Source organism: Pteropus vampyrus, unplaced genomic scaffold, assembly GCF_000151845.1.
Source record: "Pteropus vampyrus isolate Shadow unplaced genomic scaffold, Pvam_2.0 Scaffold53, whole genome shotgun sequence".
Classification (NCBI taxonomy): Eukaryota; Metazoa; Chordata; class Mammalia; order Chiroptera; family Pteropodidae; genus Pteropus; species Pteropus vampyrus.
The window spans coordinates 3,424,965-3,437,691 of NW_011888834.1; the positions used below are offsets into that span (position 1 = coordinate 3,424,965).

The following is a 12,727-nucleotide window of genomic DNA, read 5'->3' on the forward strand; positions in this document are numbered from 1 at the left end:
GTAGAGACTAGCAACATGCAAGAGAGGAAGCTGTCTATATCATACAGGGAGACTGTGAAGAAATTAGGAAAACTCAGTGGAAATTATCATGATCAACACTTACAAAATTGCATCATCATCCAGAAGGATGTTTCCATATGCCCAACAAGATAAAAAGAAAACGAGTCATGCTCCAATTTCTGCAAAATGTGTAACCAATACAATTTCAGTAACTAGAGTGAATGCACATTTCTCAGATACACACTTCTCAGACACAGAGATTTTTAAAAACATTCCTGCAGATAGTTTATACACAGAGTCTATAGTCTGCAGTGGATTCAAGAAAATATTGCAGAGTAGAGGAACTCTATCATTGCCTTTTTTTTTTTTTTTTTTTAGGCAAGGCAACCCTTGGTTGACCTCATAGATTGCAAGGACCTTGTCAGCTTACTATCCCTTATTTTTTATTTTTTACGCCTACAGCACCTGGTCTTCCTAGGTGGTCTCCCATCCAAGTATTGACCAGGCCCAACCTTGCTTAGCTTCCAAAATCAAATGAGATCAGGCTTGTTCAGGGTGGCATGGCCATAGACCTCTACCATTGCTTTTTAATGATCATGGTGAGGCATTTAGAATATACAAGATGTTCTTACCTATTTAACTATGTCTCACTGTAAAATGTTGTGTTTTGAACTATTATACTAATGTAATAACATAATTATATGTTTTAATAATATAATTATGTGTTTGTAAATATATATGTTTTAAACTATTATGTTCTGGCATGTTTTTCTTTTCTTATGCTTCTAATGTTAAGACAATAATACTAAAGCAAAAAATAATTATATAGTGCTTGCTATTTATCCCTATCAAACTGCTTTTAAAGTTTGGTTCATCTCTTTATCATGTTAAGACCTCTTTCATCTGATTCTATCATTTAGGTTTTTATAAATCCTCTTAACTCTTCATCACTCACAAGTTTAATGAGTATGTCCTCTACAAGTAAATTTAAATCCTTGATGAATATATCAAACAGAATACAGGCCAGGATAAAGCCATGACACTTACCAGCAGAAAGCTGTCATCAGATTTAACACTTTCTGGATGCAGGTGTTCAACTAGAAACTCATAAAGCTAGCAGTATTATGACTTAGATCATAATTCTCCCGCTGTGTAATATCATATATCAACAAAGGACTTTACAGAGGATATTTGGTTTTGTCAAGAAATTTAGGAAGTGGCCTTGTTGTTTCACGCATATACCAATGAATTAAGAGAGATCGAAAATTTATTAAAACAAAGTTGAGCCCTATTCGAAAAGTGAAGAGACCTCCAAAATCTTGGCTGCAATTACTGTCTCAAGAAGGCAAATATTTTACCGAAAGCATTCATTCCTGACCTGACATTTTATCATGGACCCACAGTATTTCTTCTGCCTCATAAATAAAAATGAGACAGAAGGACTAAATCTTATCCATCTCCATTGATTCTACAATGCCTAGCACACAGTTTCATATATGACATGAGGAGTCTACTCTTTGCCTTTCTCAGGTCAGGATGCTCCCGCCCAAACAGAAGTTTCTGCCACTGCTCATCCCACTAGAAGTCCAGGAATCAAGCTTACTACTCCCTGTGGCATTGCAGAAAGAAGCATATGTATAGATTAGCCACAATATGTGTCATATTCAAGGCATGAGGTATAACACTGACTCCCCACTTACCAGGTGATGAGGTAATTGACTAAAAAGATCTCTGCGTGTAGGCAGTAAGATGTTGCTACTACTATGCAGTCAACAACTTAGTTGTTATTAGCTGTAGAGACTTTGAATGAAGCACAACAATGCCTCCATTAAATAACAATAATGACTCTTTACCTGAGATGGCTGGTTAAGCTAGGTCATCCCAGAACCACAGGGCTTGGACACGCAAATGTCAAGTCCATTCCAGGTAACTGATCACTGTCTATTAGACCACTTAGGGGTATAAATCCAGGCGCTGCCTAGCCACACACATCTTTTTGCTTACTTCTCCCATTCAGTGGTCTGTTCTTGCTCTGTGGAAACTCTCGTTATCCCTCCCACATAAAAATCCTCATATTGCTTCTTTTTTTCCTTACAATAGAACTCAATGTTCCCACTCCCCAAAGCCTTAGCAACACAGAACATATTTCTTCTGAAGGTAGAGAATGCATACAATTTAGAAAAATTGTCCAAACTACATAATCTGGTGAATAAAGAGATCTTTTATTATCGCTTGTGGAGTTTCCATTTTCCCTAAAGATTCTCCTAAATCCATGAGGGATAAAACCTATGTTTTCACATCAAAACATAAGATGAGCCTAGGCCACATACAAAACACAAACTCAGTAAATGCTCAGTGATTGAATCAATGATGCAATATACTTTATATAAGATATTTTGGATCTAGTGAGTTAAAAAAAAAAAAAAAAACTATGGATGGAAGTGTTGGCATGTTATACGGCAAGACACTCCCTAGCAAAGAAGAGCAAGAATGTTGAGACCTAGGAAGCAGTGAAATGGGGAGAATCAAGGTGTTCTCTCCTTTACCGACAAGGGAGTTGAAGGACAAATATGAGGTTTAAAGCAGAGATCATGGATTAGCAGGAGACTGGCACAAACATCAGAGAAGAATGTTTACATGCAGGAGGAAGATTCAGAAGAATTATAAACTAAGCGAGAAGTCTACACCTAAAATGGCCTTGCTAAATTCTACAGCTAAGAGAAAGTGCGGAGACACCTAGTGCTCCAACATATAAATGCTGCTCCATGTCATCACCTCCTTTCCTTACCCAGCCCACTCCCAAATGACATTCCCACTCTCTACCGGTAACTTAAACTCTCCTCTCTGTAGGCACCAAAGGAGATATAAATTGATGTATTAGAGATTAAGGCATTCACAGATGTCTTTAACCTGTCCCATTTCACAGCCCATCCATTCTCTTTAGATACAGGAAAACAATGCAAAGGAGAAAACAACTTGGTAGATAGTAAGGAGACCAGGAAACCACAGAACTGGAACTTTTCCTCTTTACTAGGCCACCTCCAACACCCAAGTCATTTTTACAAGCTAGTCTACTATGAAAAGCAGTAATAACAATAAAAGGTTGATAAAACAAATAAAATGAATGTCAGTTTCCTCTCTTGAGCTCGCCTTCAGAGGATATTATTATAACCAGAATTGCTTTTTCATTACTTAAATATGTTTCTGAAAAAGTTACCACTGTATTTTCACATTCACCTCCAAAACTGGAGCTAGTTAACACCTCCCTCCACAGCAATACCAAATATCACTGCAGTTTAAAAGAGAGAAGTTCGTGAAGGACAAGGTTAGTGAAGGCATATTGCTTTCTGCACAATGAATATTAACAATATCTACCAATTATTGAGTCACTGGTATGTGCCATACACTGTACCAAAGCCTTGATAACTTTTATCTCAAATCCTTACAGCAAACTACAATATACAGATATTACTCTACAAAAGTTTTACATAAGGAAATTGAAACTTAGAGAGGGTAATTTACCTAGACACATGTCTAAATTGTAGATTTAAACCCAAGTTTGTCTCCCAAAATTCAAGTGCCTCCCATTATGCACCACTGCCTCTCCAGACCTATTTCACTGTGGGAAAACTGGTGTAAAGGAAACATTTCATTGTGAACATTATCTCTTTATTGGAGAGTCATGTTTCTCTTAGAGTAAATCCACTTATTTCCTATTCTCCAAATCAGTATATACCAAACATCATTTTAATAACTGTTATAATTTTATTAGCTTTTATTTGCATACTCATTTTCAAATAAGATATATATTGTTTCTTCTCAGTTAGGGCTCCCTAATTTTCCAAAGAGAAATTAACTAACTTATATCACCTAAAGTCACAAAACCTATTAGTGATACAACCAGGCCAAAAACACATATTAACAGTACGTCCTCACTTAATGTTCTTAGGCTCTTGGAACTGAAGCAAAATGATGTTTAACAAAACTAGTTTTACCATAGGTTTGTTAATGTAAATGAGAGCTAAGTCCCCACGGCATCCCATCAACGTTATAATGAACGACATTGAACAAAACGACGCTCTTCAAGTGCCTGCTGCATTCCATGCTTCTCTGCCCACTTCTTTCCAAATACGGTGACTCTTCTGCGATTTCTCTGTCTAGCCTTCAGTTTTCTCTGTGATGTGGCCTACCCTACCTATGTAACCCAAATACAGCGTAAGATAATTATTAATTTATTCCAAAAATAGTGATCTATTACCCCAGATGTTCTAGTATCTCCATGCACTACAGGCACATCACAGCTAAGATCCAGCCTCCCTTAAAAAGGCTCCATGTGCTCTTCCAAATAAAAACACACAGACATTAGACTCTCTTCATAAAAGACAGATGCCATAGTGACCAGCATGGAATAGCTTAAAAAAAAATGCATAAATGCCCTGCCAGCCAAGACCACCAAGTGAAATCTGGAAATCAGTGTAACATGTTGATGAAGGTATTCCTGCCAGCACCCACACCTCCAACGAAAACAGCCACAACGAAACCCTAGAACTTGGCAAGTGAGAATACTCTCCTATTGTTCAGTAAATTCCATTGTTGTCTAGATGCAAGCTGTTCACATGGATTAATGCCCTGCTCACATTGCCAGTTTTAATTTCCTCTGTTGCCTATATGCAAACTCTCTAAGGAGATGAACAGAATACAAACGGATCATCTGCACTTTTAAAATATTACAATCATAAAAGTCACAATATGCATTTCTGTACTCTTTCTCCCAGATATTGTTAAAGCAACCCATTTTTAAACATATTATTCCAGATTTCAGTATTTTTTCTCCACGTTAGCTAAGAAAGATATTTTCAGAGTCAAATCTGAAACTTCATTCAAACCTTATGAACCCACTAAGTCTGATATCTTGTAAAATAACAGCACCTTAAATTGTTAACTTGGATGTTGGCCAACATTATTCTAATCAACACATAGCATTTTCTTCTGCAAGGAAAAAATTGTATGCCTTACAAATATCTTTTGCGCATATAATTCTGCCACAGATGATAAGTAAAAAAAAAGAGAGAGAAAGCATGACTGTGTTCCAATAAAACTTTATTTATAAACACCAAAATTTCATATAATTTTCACGACATGAATATTATGCTTCTTTTGAGTTTTTTCCAATCATTTAAAAGTATAAAAATAATTTTAAAACAGCCAATGACAAGATTTGGTCCCATGGGCTGTAGTTATATGACAAGGTTGTCCCCATCTGGTTAAAACTGAGTCACAAGCATGTCTCTGATCCAGCTTATGTGATGAGACGAGGGAGCCCAGAACAAGAAATTTCATTTTAAGCACATCTATTTGGTTCACTTTCCACTAGTAAGAACTTGGTCACATGGCCACAGCTAGTCTCAAAGGGAGCTAAAAACAGAGTCAAAGCTGGGGAGACATATGCTCCAGAAGAAGAGGAGAAGACATGTCAGACAGCGATCTGTTACAGACCCCTAAGACTGGTTCTTAGGAGCCTCCTTAGGGTCGGTACTTGATGCTCTTCACATAGAGTTGCCCGAGAGCCACTATCTTAATTCTACGTTCTCTGGGGCTAATTTTGCTTTATTAATGTCTCTTCCATTATTCCAGTTAAGAGATCACACACTCTTTACCTCTATGTACTATTCCTCTAATAATCTATGTCAATCTAGAGAGAAACTAGAGAAATATTCTTGTTTCTAGTCTACGAGTATTCTGTACACACGATACAATATTAGTAATATGAATATTGACAAATGAGTGTCCTAGATGAGCTCTCACATATAACAGTTATATTATAACTATATCATAGTTATATAATAGTGACCCATGTGTGTCCCAGTCCAGTAAACTCTGTCTTAACACTCCAAGTTCAGCTTAGTTTTTTTCTACTCACCATCCATTAGGAGTCCTGCCCGCCTCCTCAATCTTTGGCCTACAAACATCCTGGGGCATTATAATGGAGTTTTCCACACACGATCACTGGCCCATCAATGGCATCAATTGATGTGGATGGAGCAAAATCCTCTAGAGCTCCAACCAGAATATCTACTGCTGGTGCCCACTTCAGGTAATGGGAGGTTACCAAAATTCACAAATATCACTTTCTACCAGCAAGAGTCAGCAAGAGTCAGCTGGAGTGACATCAGTCTATCACTTCTAAAACTTGGATAGAATGTAAAAGGTTGGCATTTGATTTTCTGAAAAGGTCATGAATAAGATGAAATATTTCAAGTGGTGACAGAACTGCTGGTCAAACTTAATTGGAGAGAGGAGGAAAGAAATTGTAATGAGTTTATTAAAGGGGCTAAACCTGATGGATTACATTTAGAGGCAGATTTTTTTCCCCTCTACTGCCTTCAGACTCTGTGGGATCCTTGCCTCTGCACCATGACAATATCTAGAGCAGATATCAAAGCTTTTGGGTCATTTTCGATCTTAAGGACAATCTCATTTTCCACTATTAAAAGTTTAGCCTAGTATGACTAAAAACCTGTCTTGTCCAATCTAATTAGATTAGGCCTGCACCACAGCCATTTAATATCAGGACTGACTCAATGCACTCTCTGGCTAACCACATGTGACTACACCATTCCACTCTATCGCCCAGTGGTCCAAGCACTCTCTTGTGAATTATGTGCTCACTGTCCTCCAGAGCCCTAGTTTTCTTACTTCGTTTGTGAAAAGGAGCTTAAAAAATACAGATTCTTAAGCATCTTCTGTCACACCACCAACTCCCCCAACCCTTCTCACCCAACTCCTCCAGATTCTAATTTAGTCAGTAAGTGGCAGAGCCAAGAAATCTGAATTTTCAATAAACCTCTAAATGATTTTGATGAAGTGGCCTACAAATCATGCTCTGAGAAACACTGCTTCAGGGAATATGTAATCATAACCATAAAGACACACATTCCTATTTTCCTTGGTTCCTGTCCAAAATCAAAAGCTTGTGGTGATTTACACTCTCCAATGCTCCCATTTCTCAAATACTCCATATGACTTCTTTCTAAATCAAATAATTCCTCTCTCCTCTCCCAAGCCTCTGGAAGGGCTGGGTCATCATTACCTCCTATAACCTTTAAACTCGGCTCTGCACTTCCTGGCTTTATCAGACTCTGGGTTCACTGAAACCTGGCTACCCACAGAAGGCACCAGTTTCCCTGTAGCTCTCTCTGCTAAAAACTGCTGATCTTCCTCCATCCCATTTACCTCACATTTGGAAAGCGATATCTTCCTTTCTCCCAAAACCACTCCCACATCTTCACTCCTACATCTTTTTGCCAAAGCTCCTGTGCCCCTGAGACTCACACGATCTAACTATTCCTCTACCTCCATACATACTCTAACACCACCTTTCCTGTCACTGTCATAGGCAAACTTTTTCATTGCCAGTGGCACCCAGCTCAAAGTATTCCTTCCATGCCAAGTCCTGCTATCATCCTGGATGACTCCACTGTCCATGTAGATGAATGATTTACTCCCTGGCTTCTCATGTTCCTGACTTCATCATTTCCATCACATCAGCTACTATGCTACAGACCTTGTCATCATCTCAAAGTACTTCATCTCTGATGTCACTAATTCAGACTTCTCACTGTCTGCCCACAATCTCCCATCTTTCCAGCCTACTCACTTATGATTTATCACATGGGTTCTTTAACTTCCAGGGCACCTCCAGTCCATAGAACCCTCTACTTTATCTATCAGCTACTTCATTTCTTCACTTCCCTGTTTATTCTTCTTGGGTACAATCTTAACTCCTCTTTTTCTAATGTTCTCAACTCTTTTGCTCCACAGACCTCTCATTGCATCCACATGCAAAAACCTCAAACCTGGATGGATCCAACTATCCTTCTTTGCGTTTGCACCCTAAGTACTAAATGTTGATAAAGACGAATCTCATTAACAGTGTAGATTGATCCTGACCTGTAATTACCAACCTCAAATGGGCCTGTAACACTGATCAGTAATGCTACAATGTTTCTCTATTCTCCATAAGAAATATTAAATATTCTTCCTTCTTATCAAACCCCAATCCTTCCACATCTCCCTTATCTCTCAGCATAGGACATCCTACTTCTCTAGAAAAAGAAACAGATAAACCCATCTATATCTGCATCAATATTTCCCTATCTATTACCACAACCATTTACAAAAGAAAAAGTGGTCTGCCCTGTTCACTGGGTGGCCAGGCCTTGCAGCCAAGTTTAAAAGATAAGTGCCACCCAAGGAAGAAATCTGTGTGTGATTCAAGGTCACTGAGAGTAGGCAACATGCACAACAGGCTCAAGTGGCACAGCACTTACTTACAGCAAGAGGAACAAGATGGTACATGAGATCCAGCCTCTTACAATGTGTTGGTCCCTGATGGCCAGCCGCTCTGATCTGCAGCCGATGTAGGCTGTGTGACTGTACACACCCTGCTCTGTGCTGCTACAGTAGAAGGACCCCAAGTCCTTCCCCATGGGGTCTGAAATACAGAAGGCTGCGGGCATGTCTGAGGGCCACCGATGCATGCACTTAAGCAGAACAAAAGATTATATGTCAAGCTTGGAACAGGGAAAGACATTCCTTCACAAGGAGATAAGCCCAGCACAGGCTGTAAGGGCTCTTTATCTCTTTACAAGGAAATGTTCCAGGCCCAAGGCCACTCTTATGTGACATTCAGGGGTTGAGAAGTGGTGCATGACTGTCCTTCCCAGTAAAAATCATCCTACCCTCTATCTAAGGCCAATCCCTCCTTCTTGCTCTGAACCAAAAACTTCTTTCCACCCCGAAATAAATCTGCAGATACTGCTCAATCTCTCTCCTCCCCTTCAATTAATATACTTGAAATAACTAATTGTCTTAATTCTTAATATCCTACTCATTTTCAAACCACTCCAATCTTGCTTCTGCACAAAACACTCCACAAAATTAGGTAGGTCAAGTTCAGCAATGACTTTACATCACTAAATTCAAAGAAAACTTTTCTGTTTTAGCTTGATTAAAACTGTGTATTTGACATTCTTGACCATGCTCTCCCTCTTCTAAGCTCTTTCTTCTTTTAGTGTCAATGCTGCCACATGGTCCTGATTTTACTCCACCACACTGGCAGTGCTTCAGCTTCTTTTGCTGGCTTTTTATACTCTACATGACCCTTACATTTTAGAGCACCTTCAGGCTCTGTTCTTTTCTTCCTGGTGGAGCTCAGCCAATTCTAATACTTCTAGTATCTTCTGATTTATTCAGTAATTGACTCGGTCACTCCAAAAAAATATTTAGTGAGCACTCCTTATGGGACAGGCACTATACAAGGTGGTAGAATTCAGGGGCAGGGCCATTCCACTGTATGACCTCAGAAGTCACCATTCACCTAGACTGTTATGCAAGGCACTGGCACAATTCAGGAGTTAGCAAGACAACTATGCCTACCCTTGTGGGCTTTCCTGTTTTACAGAAGAAATAGAAGTAGAAGAAATAATTTCAAAAGTAATGACTCAATTACAGGTGGGAATAGCACTCCAAAAGAAATGTTGGAAGATTCAACAAAGAGTGGAGTTTCCAGGAGAGAAAACAGCACTTCGAAGGGATGAGGTAGGACAGAGCTTTGCTGTCCTGGATGGTCTGTTGGAAGGCCAGAGTAGCTGGAGTGAGGGAGCAGGGGAGAAAGCAGCGAGGGTGAACCCAGAGAGGTGGCAGGAGTAGATCATGTACACGCTCAAAGGCCACTTTAAGCACTCTGCTCTCTTGACCTTAAGATTTTACTCTGGATTTCTAAGGAAGTCACTGAAAGACTTTAACTGGAGAAAAACATAATCAAATCTGCATTTTGTCAGCGTATTTTGGTTGCAGGGTGATTACAGTAGATATGGGGAGGCTGTTTTTTTATGAGGAAAAGATATGAGAGTGACATGTATGCTATTGGCAGCTGCTAGAGAAGCAGACATTTTCAAGTTGTAATTTCAGGAGGGGCCCTGTTATTATGTTCGGGCTCGAATAACTGGCTACACAATGGTACCATTTCCTACCGTAAGAAGCACTGGGAGGAGCAGGTTGGGGGAAAGCAGCACAGTTCTTGTTTAGCCACATTGAATTTGAGATGGCTGCAAAGCGTCCAAGGGAGACCAAGTAGCCCTGGAGTTCCGCGGTGAGAGAGAGAGAATGGTCCTCTCAGCGCCACTCGGGCCTTCTCAAAACACCTCTTCTTCTGCTGTCCTTCTCACCGTAAACTTCTGGTCATCTCTTATCTGTTAGACTGGTATATTTTAGGCTCCTCTAGTCAATAGCAGTGCTGGGTTGAAGAGTGCCCCCGCCCTCCAAAATTCAAGTCTCCACGGACACTGTGAATGGGACTTTATTTGTAAATAGTTTTTCTAGACATAATCGAGTTGAGGTCGTACTGAACTAGGATGGGCTCTCAATCCAATGACCGGTGTCCATATAAAGAGACTCAGAGACACACAGAGTTAGAATAAAGGCCATGTGGAAACAGGTAAAAATCGGAGTGCTACAGCTACAAGCCAAGAAATGCCAAAGATTGCAAGCAACCACCAAAAGCTAGGAAAAGCAAAGAGATTCTTTGCTTTTAGAGGGAGCATGGCGTGGCTGACATCTCGATTTTAGATCTGTAGCCTCCAAAACTGAGAGAATAAATTTCTGTTTTAAGCCACCCATTTTATGGTAACTTGTTATGGCAAGCCCAGGAAATTAATGCACTGACTCACCCTTGGCTTCTCCCTCTCCACATCAATCCATCACAAATCTTTATTCCATCCACGGAGGGTGTCCTGAATCCATTTGTTTCCTCCATTCCCACTACCACTGTCTCATACAAACCCCCATCATCTCTTATGTCTTTACTACTGAAAGCACCTGACTGGCTCCACATGCTTCTTTTTGCCCTTTTCTAATCCATCTTCTACTTAGTAACCAGAGTGACTTTAAAACACAAATATGATCGTGTCATTGTCTTGCATAAAACACATCTATTCCAAATAGAGTAAACTCCAACATCTTCGACACAGATAACAAATCCTTCTGGGATCTAGCCAGCCTGCCACCCTGAAGTTCCCATCAGCATGCCCTTCACTACTCTTCCGATTCCAGTCATGTGAACTTCTTTAGGCTCCTCAACCTTGCCTCACTTTCTCATTTCTTCTCACACATCTTCTATTGCTGAGTACACTTTTAGTTAAGTATCAAATATGTAAATTCCACAAGAGCATGGACTGCGTCGGTCATGTTCACTAGCATGTTCACTAACATGTACCTAGAAAATATAAAGTGCTCAGTAAACATTTTTTGAAATAATGACACAGAATGCAGTTAAATTTTCTCAAGTTACACTAACCAAACCTGATTAGATATATTTTTCCAGAAATTCATGTTTCAACTCAGAATTCATTTTAACGGAAATAATGTTTGAAAAATTCAATCATCATTTATAACATTATTTCTAGGGGAATAAAATATTAAATTTCATTCAACCAGCTAAAAATACAAACTTTGGCCGACCATCTGTTTGAAAATCAGGACCTCTACTCAAAGCATGCTCATTGGTCATTACTACTTACTTTATCATTCAAGCCAAATCTCCAAGCTAAACATGTACATGTACATGCTTTGGGAATGCCGGGTGAAACCATGGGTCTTGACCCTTTTTGAGAGAGGGCACCACTACCCTACAGGGTTTGAAGACAGAGAAGAAGGGCAAAGAAAACAAAGTAAATATTTCTCAGCTTGACTGGGGATCACACCACTCTATTTCCCCTCCCTTCCATTCAGTCAAGTACTCCACACACACACTAATGTCAGCTGGTAGCTTAGGAAAAAAGCTCATCTTTGCAAATAAATATGGTCATGTTTCTTCTCTTCTGCTTTACTACACTATTCTATTACTTTCCAAAACCTGCAAAACAAAACAAACAAAAATAATAATAATATAATTCATGTTCTACATTCTCACTCAATCCATTCAATACATTTGTGATTACAATGTCCACCATTCTTTGCCCTGGTACCCCGAAATATGTAAAGAGAATAAGAGTGCTGTCATTCCTTCTAAACTCACAATAGCACCATCCAAATCTAACCTCTTCCCATGATCCCTAACTCGGTAAATGGTACCACTGTCCACCCAGCTCTGCCAAACAGAATTCTAGAAAACATTTTTGTTACTTCCTTCTCTCTTGAATCCATTTCCAATCCATTAAGTACTGTCAATTTTAATTCCTAATCTGTCAGTTTCTCTCAATTTCCACCATCATAACCAAATCCCAGCCAAAATAAAGTCATCTCTCATCTGAATTATGATAAGCAATCTCCTAATTGATCTCCTTTCACTTACTTTTGCTTCCTCTAATCCATTCTGCATGTTGAAGGCAAAATGCACTTATCGTGTTGTGCTCACCACCCCCCCAATCTTTCTGCCTCTACCTCTATTCTCCAACTTGAACTCTTCAATATTTTCTCTTGGGATAAGAACTAAAATTTGGACAATAACCTACAAGGGCCAGTATGGTTTCACCTGCAGCTATCTCTCTAGTTTCAACTCTTAGCACTCAACTCTTCAATTGCTAGCTTCCTTTTACCTCCTTGAATGTACCATTTTCACTCATCCCGGAAACCTGCACATATGCTGCTTCTGCTGTTGAGAGTGCTCTCTCCCCTCATCCACTCTGTCTTTGTCAACTTCTATGCAATCTTTAGATCTCAGTGGAAA

The 12,727-nt window shown here is 39.5% G+C and overlaps 1 pseudogene; it reads right to left on the reverse strand.

Annotated features, from left to right (window-relative positions):
• Window positions 1-453: 453 nt before the first annotated feature.
• On the reverse strand, window positions 454-572 carry LOC111739767 (annotated as a pseudogene).
• Window positions 573-12,727: the final 12,155 nt, after the last annotated feature.